Source organism: Lontra canadensis, unplaced genomic scaffold (genome assembly GCF_010015895.1).
Source record: "Lontra canadensis isolate GAN:19392208 unplaced genomic scaffold, GSC_riverotter_1.0 scaffold1, whole genome shotgun sequence".
Classification (NCBI taxonomy): domain Eukaryota; kingdom Metazoa; phylum Chordata; class Mammalia; order Carnivora; family Mustelidae; genus Lontra; species Lontra canadensis.
In genome coordinates, this window is record NW_022630995.1 from 21,209,359 (window position 1) to 21,223,439 (window position 14,081).

A 14,081-nucleotide genomic window follows, 5' to 3' on the forward strand; every position below is an offset into this window, starting at 1 on the left:
TTATCACAAAGTTTGCTCAAGAAGAACAGATAGCTGGAATAGGCTTTATCTATTGAAAACATGGAATCTGTAGATTAAAACCTTCCAAAAAAGAAAACTCTAGGTCCAGATGATTTCACTAATAAATGTGAACAAGTGAACATTTAGAGAAAACTACAATACCAATACTATACTAGCTATTTCAGAAAATCGAAAAGAAAAGAATACTTTAAAATTCATTCTATAAAGCCAGAAGTACTCTGATTACAAAAGCAGACAGAGATAAAAATAAAAGAAAACTATGAATCAATCTCTTACGAACATAGATGAAAAAACACAAACAAAAAATATGATGAACAATTGGGATTTATCCTAGAAATGCAAGGTTATTCTAACATTTGAAAATCAATGCATGTATTTCCTCACATTAAAAACTGAAAAAAGGAAAATGCTAGAAACATACCAATAGAAAGGTGTTTAACAAATTCTAACATTTCTTCTTGATTAATAAAAAAAATTTGCAAACAAGAAAGGAAAATGGTGAAAGACATCACAAAAACTTATAGTTAATATCTTACAAAATGATGAAATAGCAAATGCTTTCTCCTGAAGATCAGGAACCAAAAAAGTATATCTACTCTCACCAGTTATATTCAATATTACATAGAAAGTTACAACCAGTAAGTTAAAGGAAAATAAGTAACAAAATAATAATAACAAAAAGCACCCAGATCAGAAAAATAGAAGTAAAAATTTCTTTATTCACAGACAACATGACTTTCTATGTAGAAAATTCACTGGAATTTACTAAAAAATATTGACTAGAAAAAAGAGAATCTATCAAAGTTGCAGAATGCATTAGCATGTAAGAATCAATTATCCTTTCATAAACTAGCAATGAACAACTGGAAACTAAAAATTTTTTAAACCGTATTATTTACAATAGCATCAAAAATATAAAAATGCTAAAGGATAAATTTGACAAAATGCATAAGTGCTCAACATTGGAAATAAAAAAAATACTAAAACCTAAAATACACTTTGTCCATGGATTGGAAGACCCAATGATGTTAAGTTGTCAATTATCCCTATATTGATCTTTAGATTCTGTATAGTCACAAAGTCCTATCAGGTTTTTTTTGTAGAAATTCATAGACCAATTTTAAAATTTATATAAAAATGCTAAAACCTAGAATAACCAAAGCAATTTTGAAGAAAAAAAAAAAAGGTGGAATAGTCATACTACCTGACTTCAAGCTTTACAATAAAACTACAGTGATCAAGAGAGTGCAGTATGGTTGATCCTTAAACAATGTGAGGGCTAAGGGCACTGATTTCCCAAGCAGTCAAAAATCCACATGTAATTTTTCATTCCCCCAAGGCTTAACGACTACTGACCAAAAGCCTTACACATATTTTATGTGTTATATGTATTATATACTGTATACTGTATTCTTACAATAAAGTAAGCTAAAGAAAAGAAAATGTTAAGAATATCATAAGGAAAACACATTTATAGTACTGTAGTACTATAATATATTAAATGAAAAATTCTGCCTAACAATATTATCATAGGATAGACAAATGTTCACGTGAACAAAATAAGGAGCCTAGGAATAGACCACATGTACAAGGACAACTGTTTTTCAACAAAAATGTCAAGGTAATACGGTGGGGAAAGGATGGTGTTTTCACCAAAGGTGCTAGAACAACTGGATATTCATATGCAAAAAAAAAATATTCATAAAGGACATAAAAAATTAACTCAAATGGATTAATTCTAAACAGAAAATATAAAACTACAAAAGTTTTAAGAGAAAACTTAGGAGAAAATTTTTATTACTTTTGGTTAGCAAAAAATTTTCTTAGAAATGACCCAAAAAGTATCACCCATAAAAGAACAAATTGACAATATCTTAAAAACATATTGTTTAGAAAAGGGAAAGAAAAGCCATAGATTAGGATTTGGTATATCAATACAATATTAAAGGCCTGTATCCAGAATATATAAGGAATTCTCCAAACTTAATAATACCAAATCAAAGCATCCAAAATAAAAATAAGTGATAGATTTATTTCATAACGAAGACATATGGATGGCAAACTCATGAAAAGATGCTCATCATCATTAGCTATTAGGAAAATGCACATTAAAACCATAAGGAGATACAAAACACCTATTTTACAATGACTAAAGCTGAAAAGTCCATCTGTATCAATTGTTGGAGAGGACTTGGAACTTTCATACACCACCCGGTAGGAGTATAAAATTGTACAACCACTTCAGAAAACAGTTTAGCCATTTCTTAAAAAGTTAAATATACATTGATCATATGACCCAACCATTATAGTGCTAGGTATTTAGCCAATAAAAAGCATATGACCTTTTAAATACTTTTCCACAAGTGTCGATAGCAGCAGCTTCATGTGTGATATTTAAAAACTGGAAACAGTCCAGATGTCTATCAACAGGTGCCTATATAAACTGTACTTCTCAGCAATTAAACAACAATACTTCTCAGAAATTAAAAGAGAATGAACTCTTCATACCCAATAAATCAGGGTGAATCTCAAAATAACTATGTTGAGAAAAAAAAATTACTAAAGAAGTGCACATTGTATGATTTTATTTATTTATGTAAAATTCTAGAAAGTTCAAATTAATATATAATGAAAGAAAGCAGATTAGAGGTTGCTTCCAGAGTAGGAGTGGGGAGAACAAGGGTAAAAATGGGAACAATGATAAATTATGTTAATTTTCTTCATTGTGGTGATTGTTTTAGGTTTGTATACATTTGTCAAGACTAATCAAATTGTACATTTTAAATATGTGTAGTTTATTGTATATCAATTATACTTAGATGAAGAAAAAACTTTCTAAGACCATTTTGCTATTTAGAGCTATAAAGCGTTATTTTTCTGAAAGATTTCCTATTTAGGTACTGTAAAAATAATATTAAAATCAAAAGAATAGTATGCCTTGGTCGCTCAGTTGGTTAACCAACTGCCTTTGGTTCAGGTCATGATCCTGGAGTCCCAGGATCCAGTCTCGCATCTGCCCCCTGCTCAGTGGAGAGTCTGCTTCTCCCTCTGACCTTCCCCCCTCTTGGGCACTCTCTCTCTCACTATCTCTGTCAAATCAATAAAAAAGATCTTCAAAAAAAATACAAAGTATATAGTATAACTGTCAGGAGATAGAAATTAAATTACTGTAAACAAACCAGAATAGTTATCTTTGTGTTATCCAACAGAAATTTACTAGAATTTAGAAGTTTGTGGACCTTATAAATATTGACATAATATTTGAATAATAAAATGAACAAGCAAACTGATCATGAAACAGACATTTATTAAAGCATTTATAGTACATATATTATTATTTTGTCTTGTGTTGAATTATGAAGTTCTCAGCTATGGGGGAAAAAATAGTTTATGACCTCCCTTCAACCCCAGTCAGGTTTCAGCCTGGAGCAAATTTCTATAAAGATGATAGAAATGATGAGCAGTCATTAAATACCTCAGATCAAACATTGCCACTACAATGTAACCCAGAATGGCAAGGCAACAACAGTATAGGAGACTTAAAAGAAATTCTGAACTTATTCCCCAGAAGCCATTACATTAGTGAAGTTTATCTCAGTCTTGAAATTCGCATAAGTCATGCGCTGAATTGAATTTACTACTAAGGCATCAGCATCAACTACTGCAGTGTCATCCTGTTCCCCTTCTAAATCACCTTATTCTACTCAAAGATAAAAGGCTGCTTTCATTTCTGTAGGGGACAGATTAAACATTAGCAGTCAGAAGCAATTGCTTTTCCCTTCAACATCACCTCTAGCCTTTTTACTTACAACACCCTCTCCAGGGATTTCCTGCTGACTGAAGAAGAGGCAAATAATATTTGTGCCTCTGCACAGCACAGTTGATCCCAAGCTGCAAAACTGAGTTCTTTCAAAACAATGTGTGAGGTCTTAGCAGGTGAGAGGTAAGCCCGTAGAACAGAGATTTGAGAAGCTCATAAGTCTTAATTCAGCTTTCCCAGAAGTCTCTGCATGTTGCTTAGAATAACTCATAGGCTGTAAGTACATACATCATAAAAGACTACTTCAGCAGTATCTAACATCAGTATAGGACATCAGTCCTCTAACTGTTGGCCAAGGCAACCTTAATCTTCACCTCTGCTTAATCAAACTTTAGACAGATAGGCTGCTGATGACAGACCCCTGACCTCCCTTTTCTTACAGCACTTACTTTAGGAAACTTGCAGTTATCAATGCTTTTTCTACCCCTTTGAGATGTAAATATTCTCCCAGAAAGGTGATGATCAAGAAAGACTGGGCCACTGTCTCCTAGTCTCTATGGGAAGGTAGGAGACTAATTTTGACAGGCGTCAATTAGCAAACAGAGATGGTCTAGTCACATTGAACATAGCTCCTCAGTAATGTCCTCTAGTACACTTCCGCTTACCCCAATGTTTAAAAACTTTTCTGTTTTTATTTCAGTGGAGTTGAATTTAATCTCTCTCCCTTATTACAATAGTCTTAAATAAATTCTTCCTTGCCTGTTTAACTTCATTTGATACAATTTTTCTTTGACACTGCCCTTGAGAAACCACGGCTCTCTGGCAACCATCAGGGTACAAAAGAGATAGAATATAATTTTTAGCAAAGTAACTTAAAAATTTCTTAAATTTCAAAATTAAATCATGAATTACTAAGGGTTTGGTTGTTCTGAATTGGCTCCCTGTTATGACCTGGTTAGCATGAGGGGTTATAGAAATCCCGGTTTTACTATATAAATGCTTCTTCCATTGTGATTCTAGTTGCCTGAACTCCTTATCTATTAAATAATATTCACTGGTGGTAGATGCTAAAACTCATTTTGTCTTAGAATATTTGTCTTTACCTGTTATTAGATATCACTGTGATTTTGATTTCTGCCTAGCCCATTGATCTGAAGATGAGGGAGGAAATTCAAAGTAAATACCCAGTGGGAAACTACAGTGAATCCTTAATTCTATAGGACTTGTATAATTGAAGTATCACAAATCTATGGGCAGATAGAAGGAACTCAGTACAAACACCTCTCAGTTAAAAATCACAAAACAAACTACTTTCCTGAGGTTCTCTGGATGGCGTTCTCCCCATTCTCCATCACAGAATGTGAATCTCTTCCATGTGGGGAGGGAATTGAAAATAGGACTGGCCACTGTTATAAAAGAGGAAGCTAAGAGTTTTATAGTGGTCTTTTTCATGAACCTTATTCAGAATGAGCATTTTGGAACTTGGTCTCAAAAGACCAAGTTGACATATAAAAATTCCAGACCAGCATTTGCTTGTGTAAAGTTATTCTAGGACCCCAAAGACCATGACTACTGTGAAAATGTGGTTCTGACCCTGTGATAAAATCTACTGATTGTAAAGCTTAAATTTATAATGAATTAGTTAACGTATTATAGGGATATTGGTGTTTTTTTTTTTTCTTCTTTGCTCTCAATTACCAATTGCTAACATTTAGCCCTGTGTCTTCATTGATGGGTTGCTATTATTTTCTGTACTGGCACTATCTCTTCAGATGTATTCTTGCTGATATCTCCGACACATTGTGCTTAGCCTGTCCAACTAAACTTCAAAAGTTTTAGTGTTCTTATGGCTTATATTGTTATATTTCATCTTTCAAGTCTCAGTACCTATGAGCCCCTGTAATGTGGTTGTTCAACATAGAAGTGCAACAAGGATATTTACATACATGGTCTTCTACAGGGAAACTCAGAACTGGTATTCTCTGGTATTCTTTCTCATTTATCATGAAAAATAAAATCGCCTCTGTGGAATAAGACCCAAAAAACCTACAACTTTAGGAGTATCTCACAACCTTACTGTATTTACTGTAACTCCTTGGGAATTACAACGGGAGTAAATGTGTACCTAAAAATATAGAAAAGTGTTATTTACATCCCTGGAAAAAATGATGTGGGAAGATGACTAAAATAACCACCTGCAAATATTGACATTATTAATATTCATGGTAATTACAAAATTTATGAAGTTCTGGAAAATAGCATCTGAATTTACATGTTTTAACCCTGAAAAATGCATTCTACAGTACTAGACCCAAGTGAACTAAGGAAATAGTAGACATTATGGTTTTTGCAGTTGCTATTCAACGGAGAGTAAGGTAAGGGCAAATGTAAATATATAGAGAACTATATGTATAGAGGAGTCATATTTCTTAATGGTTTAAGAGTTATCAAAGCATTTTAACACCTCATCAACATATTTGGTTTTCAAGAAGCTAACAAAAGAAATAGAATAGATTTAACTTCTTTAATTTATGGCAAAGACTTGAGACCTCAGAGAGAGTCAGATGACTTACCCAAAGTTACATGACTTACAAATTCTTCTTATTCCTGTTTCACTTTTGCTTATACTTTATTTTTTTATACCCCCACCTGATTATAGTTTTTAAAAATTAAAGAAATACAAGAGGCTGATGATTTTCTGGGGAAGACATATTTTGAAAGTCTTAGTCATGCACTTTTTAAATAAATATGTGTGGGTCATTTTGGTACACATTTTACCTGAATTCTCAACAATTTAGAAGAATTCACCATTCCTTTATCCCGGTAGTACTCTGTTCCTTGCTGCCATGAAATTTCTTTCCTTGTTTCCCTCTTATGTACTTAGTCCTACAATGTTAGTGACTTTTGCTTCCTTCATAAGGCTTTACATGTTGGTATCCTTCAGGTCTCAGTTCTCTCTCCTTCCTAGGTAGTCATACCAACAAACACATAATACCATGTGCAACTCCCAAATATATATTTCTGGACCAGACTTTTTCCAGGATCTGCTAACCTTAATGAGTCACAAGCACTGTTTTAGACAGAGGCAGACAATGCAACTTTCACTTTGCCAGCTGCTGCTAATGGAGTGTGGGGAAATTAACTTCTCTGTATCTCAGTAAATTCATTTGTACAGTGGGGAATATAACCAAACCATCTCAGAAGTTCAATTACATGAAGTTTATTAGAGCCTAGACATCTTCACTGGCATATCTCATAGGCAAAATGACTATCCAAAATGACTCCCGCTGTTTCTCTATAAATCCTATCTCATCCAAACTTCTTTATATCAGGAATTGACAGGACTTCTTGTTCCCACATATATCTGAAAGTAAATTGCAAATATGTATCATTTTCTCCATCTCAAGACCAGTCATTATCCTCTCTTTCCTGGACTAACATAATAGTCATGTAACTGCTCATCCTTGCTTTTACTATCATATTCTCTCCTTCCACTCATGTATCCAATAAACAGCAAGTCCTTATTAAAAACAAATATCATGGGGCGCCTGGGTGGCTCAGTGGGTTAAGCCTCTGCCTTCGGCTCAGGTCATGATCTCAGGGTCCTGGGATCGAGCCCCGTGTCGGGCTCTCTGCTCCACGGGGAGCCTGCTTCCTCCTCTCTCTCTGCCTGCTCTCTGCCTACTTGTGATCTCTGTCTGTCAAATAAATAAATTTTTTTAAAAAATAAAAATAAAAATAAAAACAAATATCTGCCACTCCCACACTTAAAACTTTGCAGCAGTTTTATTTCGCTAAGAATAATAGTAAAATGTTATATCGTTGTCTGTAAGAACCTCTGTAACCAACCTCTTCTTCATCTCTCCATCCTAATCTTGAGCCACTCCCTTCTTCATTCACAGTGCCCTAGTCACAAAGGTCTTCCGACAATTCTCACAGTTTAACAAGCTCTTTCACACTGTTTTTTATCCTTCCTATCCTGTGTGTTTTCCCCCCTGGCTTTAACTAGGCAGCTCTTGTTCTTAAAATCTTTGCTATTATTTCAGATTTTTCTCTGACAATCCTATTCACCACTCCCATAGTTAAGTTGTTTTTAAACACAACACCACACACTATTTTCTCCTTCAGAGCCTATATAACTGTGACTATTTTATTTATTTCTTGATTTTGTTTATTCATTTTTCAAAAAAATTTGAGTTTTTACTATGTTGTTTTGTTCTAGGTTCCAAAGGTAGAGCAATGCATGTCCTTATGAGTCTTACTTTCTAGAGGGAGAGATGATAGAAAATAGTCAAGTAAATACTCTGAAGGGAAATATAGTAGAGTAAGAGAATATACAGTTGGGAGAAGTTTTGACTGGACAACTTGGATGGGATTTGCTGAAGAAAATATACTCAAGCTTAGACTTGAATGACAAAAAGTAAAAGTTTAAAAGCTATAAGGAAAAGCACCCGATGACATGGATTGAGCAGATTAAGAGAATGACTGATAGTCAGCCAGGTACAGAAGCAGCACGATCTCGAAACCAGAGAAGGACACAAACCATAAGAGACTCTCAATCTCAGGAAACAAACTGAGGGTCACTAGAATGGTGGGGGTGGGAGAGATGGGGTGGCTGGGTGATGGGCCCTGGGAAGGTATGTGTTATGGTGAGTGCTGTGAATTGTGTAAAACTGATCAAGCACAGACCTGAACCTCTGAAACAAATAATACATTATATGCTAATAAAAAATTAAAAAATAAAAATAAATGAAATAAATAAAAAATGAAAGCAGCAGCATGATCACTGAAACTGATTGTAAACTGCCCAAGATAATATTCTAGAAATTGGTAGGATTTTCAGGGAGAGGTGCAGGTAAGGTTTTTGTTTGTTTGTTGCAGAAAGGTTAGAGAGCAACTGTTGAGTGCTTTTTGTATTAATCAATAACTTCCTTGTGTTTTGAGTTTAAGTTTCTGACACTTAGGATTCTCACTAAGTGGAACCCACAGTTAATTGCCAAAACTTCCCAGGATGGATACCAAGAGAATTTTATTCTAGTTATTTATGGCTTTGCTTTCCTCCAGAATGAGTCATATCTTCTTGCTTTCATCCCTACATTTAGAACACTCTCTAACCCCTGACTGTGCTCTACTGTAGGCCAATCACATGGTTTTCCCTTAAGAAACTTGCCAGGCATTTAAGATGGACCATCTTTGTCTGAAAGTCACAGATATGAAAAGTTTTTTTTTTAATTATTATTACTTTAAACATGTGACAAATATTAACTGGCATTTTATAGCTAAAGTCATAGGGAGAGGAGATGAACAATATTTTTATTAAGGTTGGATGTTGGGGAAAAGTTTGCTATTTCAAGAATTTCTTATTGAAGGTAATCTTCCAAACATTTCAAGAAACACTAGCTAAGAATATACTATTTAAAACTATGTATTACTTTTAAGAATTTTTAAAAAGAAGCTTAGAATGTGTAAATGTAAGCACTGACTTATTTATAAGGACACATTTGGGAAAATGATACTGTAAAACTATCAAGTTATTTTGGCTCCATTTAACAAAATTAAATGAACATTTTAACCAGTCCACATTATGATTCTATTGTGATCTTAAAAAATTAGCCCCTAAAGCTATTTTAATTTGGGCGACGGACGAATTGAAAGATTTTTATGATAACTTTTTTTCTTTATGAAGCAGAAAGCATCATGAGTTTCTAAAGCTATCACAAAGTTTCAAAAGAATCAAAAGAATAAGCAAAGTGCTTGGGGAGGGGTAGGGTTTAAAAATAGATGCTTGAAAATATATTTGCTTTGGCCATTCCACATTATAATAATTGGTATCAAACACACAGCTGCAATTACCACATAATCATTGTCAATGTCATGTGTAGGCAGATGGCAGGAATGTTTGGGAGAGGAGATAACACTGAATTTTTAACAAGTGACAAAAGGATTGGCATGGTGCAAACAGAACACCACTGCACTTGGCCAGCAGCCAGGCAGCCCCATGTGTTGCCATCCTGCCACTCACAGAAGGCTTACATGGTGAACAAGACCGTGGATTTTTTCCTCAAAGACACAGACCCACAGCATGAGGAAAACACACACACACACACACACACACATACAAACATACACATCAGAAAGTGAATAAATGGCTTCTTGTATGTTGTAAGGCCAATCTAATATTGAAGCTTTAACATAGTAGCCCAATAGGACATTCTGCCCATGACTGATTTCGCCCATGTTCTGGTTAAGAATAAGGGCTCTGGGGCCTGTTCAAATACCAGCTCTCCTAAGTATTGGTTATGTGACTTTCAGTGAGTTATTTTATTCATCTGTACCTCCATTTGAACATCTTAAAAATGTGAAAACTAATAGAACCTACCAGTGTTAGATATAATCATCTAGAAGAGCTGAAATGATGATTCTCTTGCAAGTGACTTCCTGAAGGGCTGCACTGAAGAAAGGAGAGGGGGTGAGAACCAGCACAGACCTGGGGAAGAAACTAAGTGTGTGTGTGGTCTCAGCTGCTGTGCTAGTTATCTACTGGTGCATACCTGCTCCCAAATTAGCGGTCTAAAACAACAATCATTTTATCATTTCTTGATTCTGGTAGATGAGGAGCTTGAGGAGGGTCCAGCAAAGACAGATGGCACAAATGACTAAAGGTGACTGGGACAACACAACTAGAGAACAGCTTAGGACCCTTATTTCTTGCCCATATTACAGCCATAGGATTAGACAGTCCAAGATAGTTTCTGCACCCTCGCATCTGACACTTGGGCTGGGATAGTTGGAACACCTGGAGCTGGCCAGCACCTGCTCTGTCTCTACCCAGACTCTACATGGCCTGTGCTCCTCACAGCATGGCTCTCCCAGGATTGTCTTTACGTGGTAGTCTACCTTCTCCAGAATAAACATTATAAAAGACAAATGATGATTCATTGATTCCAATAATCTAACCTCAAAGATTTACAGTGTTACTTTTGCCACATTCTATTGGTTACACAAGGCTATCCCAGATTCAATATAGAGCAGGACTGCACAAAAAGAAAAATACCAAGAGATATGGTTCACTGGGGAGTCTTGAAGCCTGGGAGTTCAACTTAGAGAGTACCTATGACTGCGGGAGCCTACTGTAGCTTGAACCCACGGGGGAAACATGGAGTTGGTCCCATCTTTAGGCAAAGAGTCAGCCTTTTGTGCCTTCATAAGAGATTGGGACTAATCTTTCCAGCAAGACAGTTCCAGGCAGAGGAGAGGGCAATTCTCCAGAGATGGCGTTATCTGTGAACAGTTAACACCCAGAACCAAGAACTAAGGTATGAATATGAAGCCAAGTAAAGATGAACAGAGCAGGCCACAGATACTCTCTGTTCTGCTGCCTCTGAGGGTTAATGTGAAGATTGCAGCAAGCACGTGTTAATAAAATGCTCAGTGAGATGTCACTTCGATTTATATCTCTCAGTACTGAGGAGCTGCTTCCTCTAGGCACTGTGTTTCATAAGGGCCTGAGAAAACATACCTGTAGATTAGTATACTGAACCAATCCAACAAGCAAAAATTCCTTCTATTGTATATTTGATTACACTACTTAAGAACAGTCACAATTAAACACGAATTATCTACATTCTGCTACATACACAGAGCATTTTCCAAGAAGCAGTATGGTACAAAAATTAAGGAACTTCAAATGACAGTGCTTCTAATAAGCCACCATAATTTGCACTTGGATTTCAAAGAAATTTTAAGACTATCGATAATCTTGCTAAGCACCATGAGGTGCTAATTACTGAAGGATTAGCTTGGTATGCATTATTTTATCAAGTCTCATAATACTCCCATGAGATAGATACTATTTTCCTTATCATACTGGCGCACAAGCTGAAAACTAGAAATATTTAGTCATTTTTAATGCATGAACATACACATTTCAGTAAGTATGAGGTAGAGTTGAATTTGAACCTGGATTTCTCTAATTTTAAAACTCTGTTTGCCGATCATATTATATAATAATCTATGGCAAACACTCTGAAAGTGGTTATTTTGCAAATAATACGAAGGCTTCTTTTTAAGTGTCTATGGTGTCACTAATATAATTTGCCTCATGTTTCTCCAGGGAAACAAAGGCAGATTTTTGGATCAAAGGAATTGCCAAAGGTTTTATTGACTATTCAGAGGAGCACAACAACTCAAGGAGAAAAATCTTTAGCTCCTTAATGAGTCTATTGATATAAATAATGGCAGTGCAACTACTGTATTCTAACCAATGAAATATAGTGTTCTCACAACCAATACAATTTCTATGTTTTTAACTTTTTAAAGAGAAACTGAATAATTGTTCTTACGACTGTATTGTAGAAATAGTGGTTCTTCTAAGCTGTGGATACATTACCAATATAAAAAAAACGGATTTGCTTTTTCAACTCTGCCATTGTTCCAGTGAGTAGGATTTTTAAATCTAGGGGGAAAAAGGAAATGTGTTCTTATTAAAAAGAGTATTTAGTTGTACTCTCTCAAAATTACCAGCTTGATATTGTTACCTTACAAATTAGAAAATCAATCATTAGAATATTTTAACATGTTTAAATCATATTAGTAAGTGGTGAAAAATCATGGATTTGGGGGAGGAAAATTATACATAGTCTGTTGGAGGAAGAAGTAACAATCATTGTGCAAAAGAAAAAAAAACTACTAACATTTTAAGATAGCTTATATGAGGGACATATGGATGGCTTCATCAGCAAATTGTGCAACTCTTGACCTCAGGGTTATGAGTTCAAGCCCTATGTTGGGTGTAGAGATTACTTAAAACAAAACAAAACAAGAACAAAGAAAAGATAGTATAAATGAGTACTATCAAAATAAAGATTAAAGTAAAATTATTTTTATGGGATCTATAAAAGACAGTCCAAAAGCAGAACTTAGGCAGAGCTGGAGCAGAAAGAACAAACAGGGGACTCAACATGAGGCTGAGATGGACCAGGCTGTGAAGTACTGTATAGACCATGTTAAGAGAAAGTCTGGATTTTAGGCATTCTTTATTTAGAGATGAACAGCAAACTCCTGAATATGAACCTTTTCACACAGTCTCCTCAAAATCACATAAGCAACAGAAACTTCAGAGAAAACCACACACAACCCATGCCTTCAGCATCATTAGAAGAGGGGAAATTCCATAAATTTTTCATCAGCTTGGATCAGCATGGAAAAAAAAATTCCAAATCCTGATGGAGATCATGCTGGAACACCCATGCATGACTGCAGCCTTGTGTGCCTGGAGAGTGGACAAAGGAAGATTTAAGTGACTGAGAGAAAGAGGATGGCAGAGTGGAGACGTTAGATGTAACTCAGACAAAAACCACCCCTACAAAGCAAAGTCCAATACCAAGCACTAAAATACTAAACACAAATATCTCTTCCCCAGTCATTCACAGCACCACCTGCAGGAAAAGAGCTTCAAAGAAAATGAAAATAAAAGTTTATAGACTTTGGAGAAGCATTGCTCTGGGAGACAATGAGATGAATACAAGAATACTGCCTCTTGGAGATAGGAAGTAGAGGGACAGAAGAAAAAGAAAAAAAATTAAAGTGCAGAAGTACAAGAGAACCAGATGCTGCAAACCCTCTCTGTACCACCACCATCATTATAAGCCATTAAAGAAACTGAATTTCACTATGCAATTTCACAGGTTGCTCTTCAGTTAGGATCCCTGTCCATGAATTACTTAAGAATGGGGGGAAAAAATTTTAGATAAGTCACATTTAAATGATATGGCGTCCTTTCCAGGAAACATTAAGTCAAGTTTAAAGTTCATATACAGTATGCTATAATGTATATAAGGAAGAAATAAAAAACATCTATCTGTTCAGTTTTAAAAAAAAAAGAAAGAAAGAAAGAGGAAATATAAATCAAAAAGCAATGAAATTCATGACCTATAAGGAGAAAAGTGGGTGTGAAATAACACAGAGGAATAGGTGACAGATGCCACTTTTCTGAGTATCACATTGTTGTACTTCCGTCTTTTGGGAGAATGCTAGAGTTCTTGTATTCAAAAATACAGGTAAATCAACAAGAATTGGATGAAACTTCAGATCTTATCAAAAGATGATGGTAAGCAATTGCAGATCATTGAAGAGGAGTTAAGAGCTGGTGAGTTTTGAGTTCTCAGAGTTCATTTTAACTGCAGTGTGGAGAAATAGAACACCAGCTAGGAGTATGAAATAGAGCAAACACGTTCACTTTTCCCTTCCAGAGTACAGGCCTAGAAGAGGCTTATTAGAAAGCTGATTCTTGAGGGTAAGT